We start from the raw sequence: 8,448 nt of genomic DNA on the forward strand, positions 1-8,448 counted from the left end.
GTGTGAGAATGAGAGCGACAAGTTCCAGCCCTGTCTCTCTCTCTCTCTCTCTCTCTCTCCTCTACCAAATTCAGCTTGCAAAGTACTGGGCAACCTGAAGTGCTGTGCAGCAGAATTGAACCCAGAACCATGTGGCTACACAGTAAGCTTCTTAATCACACTCGGTGCTTGCTTCAATTATTCTGAACAAGTTCGTCATTTGTTATTTGGTGTGTGTGTGTGTGTGTCTATATATAATCTTTCGCTTTCAATAAAAGTGTGTGTGTGTGTATTTTTGTGTGCGCATATATATATATTATATATAGTATTTATATATATATTATATATAAGCACACACACACACACTATATATATATATATATATGCACACACACCACACACATATATATATATACACCACACACACACATATATTATATATATATACCCACACACACACACATATATATATATATATACACACACACACATATATATATATATATATACAACACACACACATATATATATATAATATATATATATATATATATAGAACACACACATATATATATACACACCACACACATAATATATATAATATATATATATATATAACACACACACATATATTATATACACCCATATATATATATATATCTCAAGTAACTTACTTAATGACACTTATTTAATGGCCAACATTATATAGATATATCAATGAAAAACAAGGAAAATGTTACGTGTGTGTGTGTGTGGTGTGTGTGTGTGTGTTTGTGTGTGTGTTCATAAATCTCAGTAAGTATAGTAATGTGTTTGTGTGTGTGAGCAAAATAAAAAGTCGAAATATTTTTCCTTCTTGCTTATTCAAAAAGATATAAAAGATATCGAAGACATATAAATCCAAACTGTAGATATTACATCTCTCTTTATGAATTCCCTCGTTGGATGGTCTGCGATATTCAGGAGGAGATGTAAGCAATTTTATTGCTGATCTTTCAAATATTTGTCATCTCACAAATATTTCCAATTTATAAAGAAACACATAAAAAAAACAACATCTTTATTGATATTTTGTGACTCACAGTCGTGAAATAAGCCAATGTGATAAATCCCCCCGATACCTCGATATAGTGTGAGATAAATCTATTTCTTTACTCCAGTGATGTTTTGTGAGGAAAAAGGCCATTAAGGTGAAAAATCTTGACTTCAGCAAACCCAGGAGAAAAAACTGTGAGGTAAAAATTGTTTGTCTTCATGGCAGTCTTGACTTTTTAACCAAAGTGTCAAACTTTGTCAATTATTTATCGAATTAAATGTTACTGCTCTGATTTTGGTGCCTACAATTTGTTTCGGTTGAGAGACACTGTATAACACAGACAGTCTCCTGCCAATTCTGTCACATCACACACTATACACTATCACATGGTTTAACTTTCAAACTTTAACCCCTTCTCGTTAAATCTGTCTGCCCCCTAAATATTTTTATTGCATTCAGACATCATTTTGATTTTTAAGGCTTACTCAGAGAAGGGAACGCTGCACCTTTGCCCCTTTATAGAGCCTTCAAAACAGGCAGAGGGGATAGAGGCTGTTACTCTCTACAAGATATCTGCCTTGAATACTTGCAACAGGGTGGACTGCCCTAAAAGCACCTGTAACAGATCAGTTCTCTCAGAAAACTGAACCTATAATCAAACTATCTGGATAAAGGATTGGTTTTAGCCAACAATGCCATATTTAATCCTTCAGCATTCGGAAATGATCAAGCTTTGGGATTTCAATGATTTGATTGCTTATTTTTAGAATGACATTGTCAGGTAGTGTGAGAGGCCAGATCTGGCCAGGTTGAACATAAAACAGGAAGAAGATTATGGCTGGACAAAACCAATTCAATCCTTTAGCATTCAGACTACCCATATCAAATATATCGTTTATTTATCCACTGTGTGGTAAGTAGCTTGTTTACCAACCACATGGTTCCGGGTTCAGTCCCACTGCGTGGCATCTTGGGCAAGTGTCTTCTGCTATAGCCCCGGGCCGACCAATGCCTTGTGAGTGGATTTGGTAGACGGAAACTGAAAGAAGCCTGTCGTATATATGTATATATATATATATATATGTATGTGTGTGTTTGTTCCCCTAGCATTGCTTGATAACCAATGCTGGTGTGTTTACGTCCCCCGTCACTTAGCGGTTCGGCAAAAAGAGACCGATAGAATAAGTACTGGGCTTACAAAAAGAATAAGTCCCGGGGTCGAGTTGATCGACTAAAGGCGGTGCTCCAGCATGGCCGCAGTCAAATGACTGAAACAAGTAAAAGAGTAAAAGAGTAAAGAGTATTGTTTTTAATTAATCATTCATTATCTCATAGCTTTGAGATTTCAATGATGTGATTATTTAGTTTTAGAATGACATTGTAGGGTAAGTGGGATAGGCCAGATCTTGCTTATTTGAACATAAAACAGGTAAAATATTTAGGCTAGATATGGTCTGTCTAAAAGCTAATGGGTTAACAATCTTGGCTGAATAACTGCAAGTGTGAAATGGCCAATACAAATGGTAGACAACCTCTTTCGACATTTATTTCAACCAATAGGCGCAGGAATGGCTGTGTGGTAAGTAGCTTGTTTACCAACCACATGGTTCCGGGTTCAGTCCCACTGCGTGGCACCTTGGGCAAGTGTCTTCTACTATAGCCTCGGGCCAACCAAAGCCTTGTGAGTGGATTTGGTAGACGGAAACTGAAAGAAGCCTGTCGTATATATGTATATATATATGTGTTTGTGTGTCTGTGTTTGTCCCCCTAGCATTGCTTGACAACCGATGCTGGCGTGTTTATGTCCCCGTAACTTAGCGGTTCGGCAAAAGAGACCGATAGAATAAGTACTGGGCTTACCAAAGAATAAGTCCCGGTAAAGGCGGTGCTCCAGCATGGCCGCAGTCAAATGACTGAAACAAGTAAAAGAGTAAAAGAGAAAAGAGAAAAGAGTAATAACATCTTGTGGTGGTTGTGATAAAATGTTGGCTGACTTCAGGTCCTGACTTCTATTGTATTTCCTTGAGTCAAAATGCAAATAGAACGTTCTAGACTTCAGTAATTTTTGTAATTTTGTGATTCGAATCTCTCATTAGGAGTCATCATAATACAGCTGAGAGGCAGAGACTCCAGCTGGGTCATTCAAAGTCATTTCTTATCTTCTTTCTTTACTCTCTTTACTCTTTTACTTGTTTCAGTCATTTGACTGCGGCCATGCTGGAGCACCACCTTTAGTCGAGCAAATCGACCCCGGGACTTATTCTTTGTAAGCCCAGTACTTATTCTATCGGTCTCTTTTGCCAAACCGCTAAGTGACGGAGACGTAAACACACCAGCTTCGGTTGTCAAGCAATGCTAGGGGGACAAACACAGACACACAAACAAATACACACACACTTATATATATATATAAATATATACGACAGGCTTCTTTTCAGTTTCCGTCTACCAAATCCACTCACAAGGCATTGGTCGGCCCGGGGCTATAGCAGAAGACACTTGCTCAAGGTGCCACACAGTGGGACTGAACCCGGAACCATGTGGTTGGTTAGCAAGCTACTTACCACACAGCCACTCTTGCACCTACAGGGCAACCTGAATCATTCCATCTCTCTTTCACAAATTCAATGGAAGACACAGCAACACACATTTATTTAACAGACATTCCACTTTATATACACTAGGTATTCTTTTACTTGTTTCAGTCATTGGACTGTGGCCATGCTGGAGCACCATCTTAAAGAGTTTTAATCGAAGAAATCGGCATCAGAACTTATTCCTCGTAAGCATAGTACTTATTCTATAGGTTGCTTTTGCCAAACAGCTAAGTTACAGAGACATAAACACACCAACATCGGCTGTCAAGTGATGGTGGGGGAACAAACACAGACACAAAGACACACACACATTAATACATACACACACATATGCAGTAATCCTTTGCCATATCACAGTTCTCCTATGGCGGCCTCAGTACATCAGGGATCTTTCTGGCTAATCTATGGAAATTTATATCGCAGGTTTCTGCAGCCAATAGGTATTTATATTTTTTTAGATTTTAATTATTTCTGTGGTAAGATAAGCATTTTAACGCCTAAAAATTAATAAATTCATAGATGAAAATAGAGTACAGCACTGCACTGTATAACACATTAATTAAAATATTATTAAAAGAAAATAGGCGCAGGAGTGGCTGTGTGGTAAGTGCGCTTGCTAACCAACAACGGTTCCGGGTTCAGTCCCACTGCGTGACACCTTGGACAAGTGTCTTCTACTATAGCCCCTTGCGCCGACCAATGCCTTGTGAGTGGATTTGGTAGATGGAAACGAAAGAAGCCCCGTCGTGTATATAATATATATATTTGTGTGCGGCGTGTGTGTTGTGTATCTGTGTTTGTCCCCCTAGCATTGCTTGACAACCGATGCTGGTGTGTTTATGTCCCCGTCACTTAGCGGTTCGGCAAAAGAGACCGACAGAATAAGTACTGGGCTTACAAAGAATAAGTCCCGGGGTCGAGTTGCTCGATTAAAGGTGGTGCTCCAGCATGACCGCAGTCAAATGACTGAAACAAGTAAAAGAGTAAAAGAGAGTGTACCGCAGATGAATAAACAAAGAATTGTACAGACTTTATGGAAAATGAAATTTGGGAGGTGGGTGAATGTGCAGTGTTTTGCATTTATAATAAAACAAGTATATACTAATTACAAAAATAATAAAAGGAAATATGCTGTGTGGTAAGAAGCTTGCTTCTTAACCACATGGTTCTAGGTTCAGTTCCATTGCGTGGCACCTTGAGTGTCTTCTGCTGTAGCCTCAGGCTGACCAAAGCCTTGTGAGTGGATTCTGTTGGTCACTTGTACTGAACCACCAAGTTACAGGGAAACAAACAAACCAACACTGGTTCTCAAGTGGTGGGGTATATCAAACACAAAAGTACACAGATACACACACACACACATTTATATACACAAAAACAGCAACAGAAATCACACAATATGCATGCACATGCACACACACACACACACACCAGATATAAATATATTTAATATACATACATATAAACACATACATATATATTTCTTTTCATTTCGACCATCTCTGACAAACACCGAGTTACGTAATCAGATTGTTAGCTAACTCTCCGTTGAATCCCTAGCACGAAACCAATTGGTATGATTGGCCATAATGGGTATATAATACACTTCAGATAATATATATATATATAAAAGAGGTGAGGAGCGAAATTCTTCAAAGGGATGTCAAACATCCAAGTCCACCAGTCCAGTCCAAGCAAAGAATCATCATCATCATCATCATCATCGTTTTAACGTCCGTTTTGGATGGTTCGACCGGGGTCTGGGAAGCCAGGGGCTGCACCAGGCTCCAGTCTTATCTGGCAGAGTTTCTACAGCTGGATGCCCTTCCTAACGCCAACCACTCCGTATTTTCAAAAACCTGGATTATGAATTAAAGACAATCTACAACTACAATTTTTTTCCTTTCCTTATACTTCACTTATGTGTTGTGTGTGTGTGTGTCATAGAAGTATAGGTGTTAATGTATTACAGCTGTTTCCAACGACCCTTCATTGATTAATGGAAACATCATTGCAAAGGAACCGTTTTCATCAAATGAATTCATGAACTTCAAACACAGAAGACAATTTGACTGGTTTACCAGAGCTACAAATTCACAGAACAACAATATTTATATTGATTTCTGCCACTGTTCAGTTGGCAAAATGAATTTAGCAGAATAGTGTATACTTGGTCAGAACAAAAGGAATTTTAGGGGTTATTAGAATTTATAGTTGGGGGAAGAAGTAAATGACCCAAGCAACCCAGTTTCTTAGCAATGATGTAATGTTTCCATCGGAAACGGCTGTAATGGATTGACACCTATTCTTCTTTGTTATTCAATTATATTTTGTTCACCTATCCTAGAATCTGCACTTCATAAATATTACAGACAATATTTTCAATATAAAGTACATGTCTGAATAGCTAAGGGTAGATTTCTTCACTCAGCTGGGTCTTATCTGCAGACACTGCAAGAATATCACATGGCTGGCACTTATGCACCAAGTTTAATATTCACCTAATATCGTTGAGTGTGCATGTTATATCCAGCATGAAGAACTTAAGCGAGCTGTGCGAAAGCGCATGGCTCGTATAGTGAATGGGGAAAGCTTGGTCTGCAATGTTTGCAGTCATGTATGCTTGTCAAGAGCAGGGCTCATTAGCCACCAACGGAGCCGCAAATGCAAAATATTTGTTAGTCCTAGAGCGCACAATGTTCCTGAAGGTTGGCAATGGTCTTCCTCGGTCACGAGTGGATGGCCATCATCATATATATATATACGAACACATACAGGGTTGGCCTAAATGTCATCTGAGAGTAAATCAAAACCATTAAATTCCAAGTTTTAACAACTGAATGGATTTAATAAAAAGCATCTAAATATGAAACATCATGAAAATTGTTCAAATTGAAGTCCTTCTTGAGCAACACCATTTTCCTATTTAAGCCAATACAGAATTTCAGATAGTATTTATGGAAGTTTGATTTACTGTCGGTGACTTCTGGCCAAACCTGTGTATACATATACACATATACATACATACATATATATAATATATATGCGCACGTGTGTATATATATATCTAACATATATAATATATTATATATATATATATATAGTTGGAATTTACAAAAACAAACAAAACAAAAGACAAAGACGGGTGTGTAAACAACAAACAGATGTATTAGTTTAACGCTCGGGAAGTGATAAAGTCATTTACGTTTTGAGCCTATGCTCTTCGACAGAAAGGAACACAGAAATAAACAGGGAGAGAAAATAAAAAATGGTATAGTGGCTAGCAATCATATCATTAAAGGCGTGAAACTGAGTTTTAGTAATTGGTTGATAACTAATGAAGAATTAGGGACCTTCTGTGTTTGTCTCCCGTCCAGTTTTTACACTTAGTATACGTAATGTTGTGTGTTTATTTTTACCATGCATTTTTTTTCATTATTAAGTAATGGAATGTAACACATCCGAATTTATATATATATATATTATATATATATATATATATATATATTTATATTATACTATATATATACTAGCAGCATAGCCCGGCGTTGCCCGGGTATGTAAGAGCCCCTAGTAGGCAACGACTAATCCCAATCTAGTCCTTTCCCTCTAGGGAACGAAGGGCATGTGTAGGTTGCAATGTCTTCTCTTCACTCGAATACTCCTGTGTATAGATGTTCCTAGCTGTCCCTTTGGGCGATAAAAAGGCCGAGTTGTTTCCCCTAGACAGAAAATGTGTTGCAATATAAAAAGCTTAGATTCTCGACCCCATGTCAAATTTATCGATTTTTTTCAGAACTGGGGGAACTTTTCAAAATTTTCGCTGCGTTAGTTTTGAATTATGACATTGGGCTATGTGTGTGTCAAGTTTCATCAGAATCGGTTGAAAGCCGTGGTCAGGGTGAGGGTACAACCTGACAGACACACAGACAGACAAACTGCCGTTTATATAGAGAGAGATATATATATTCACACGCATATATGTGCATAGACAGAGGTAACTTACCTTGCAGTTTATGTTCGTAGCAGTCAACATCGTGCTCCGACATGGTTTCCTCTGTTTCATCAATACTCGTTGTCCACAAACAGTTTTGTGGAGTTGCCCGTGGAACCTGATTACTAGAATGTTCCGTTTCAGGGGGATTTGACACGTCGGCTCGTATTGCTCCTCGTACATTCTTCTCTAACCACTGCCTTGCTCTTGGCAACATTGGAGAATGCTGGTTCCTTAGGAACTCTGAACCTCCTCCATCAACGTGTGATGATGGCATGTTGAATTTAAATTGGATGATTCCTTCCCCTGCAAATAAAGAAAGAGACTCTCAGAGACAATGACTACTAACGAAGTATATAACGAGACTTTCTACTATAGACAAAAGGACTGAAATTTTCAGGGATCGGGTAGTCAATTACATCAACCCCAGTGCATAACTGGTACCTATTTTATCGACCCTGAAAGGAAGAAAGACAAAGTCGGCTGATCCCAGGTCGTAAAGACAGACAAAATACTGCTAAGCATTTTGTCCAACGCACAAACGGTTCCGTTACTTAAACATTTTCTTAGATTAATCCTGGATTATCTTGCAGCTTCAAGACTTCAATGATGCAATTGTTTATTCTTAGAATGACATTGTAGGGTAGGTGTGAAAGGGTGGATCTAGCCAGTTTGAATTTAAAACAAGTAGAATATATGGGCTGGTTTAAGTACTAAAGAGTCAAAGAGAAACCACCTCAGTAGTTTAGAAGGGAATTTGAAGATGAAGGGCAATTTCTCCTGCCTTCAGACCCCTAACACCATCCTCAACAATCACTCTTGATCAATCTTTTAGGTTTTAA

General features: G+C 38.2%; 1 long non-coding RNA gene across 1 annotated transcript; it reads right to left on the reverse strand.

Annotated features, from left to right (window-relative positions):
• Positions 1-4,565: 4,565 nt before the first annotated feature.
• Positions 4,566-7,912, reverse strand: LOC118761826. Its single transcript, XR_004997665.1, has 3 exons — positions 7,619-7,912; positions 5,915-5,919; positions 4,566-4,578 (listed from the first exon to the last, which is right to left on the reverse strand). It is a non-coding gene; the product is annotated as an uncharacterized LOC118761826 (long non-coding RNA).
• Between the last annotated feature and the right edge of the window lie 536 nt (positions 7,913-8,448).

The sequence above is a fragment of the Octopus sinensis genome, unplaced genomic scaffold (assembly GCF_006345805.1).
Source record: "Octopus sinensis unplaced genomic scaffold, ASM634580v1 Contig17763, whole genome shotgun sequence".
Taxonomy (NCBI): domain Eukaryota; kingdom Metazoa; phylum Mollusca; class Cephalopoda; order Octopoda; family Octopodidae; genus Octopus; species Octopus sinensis.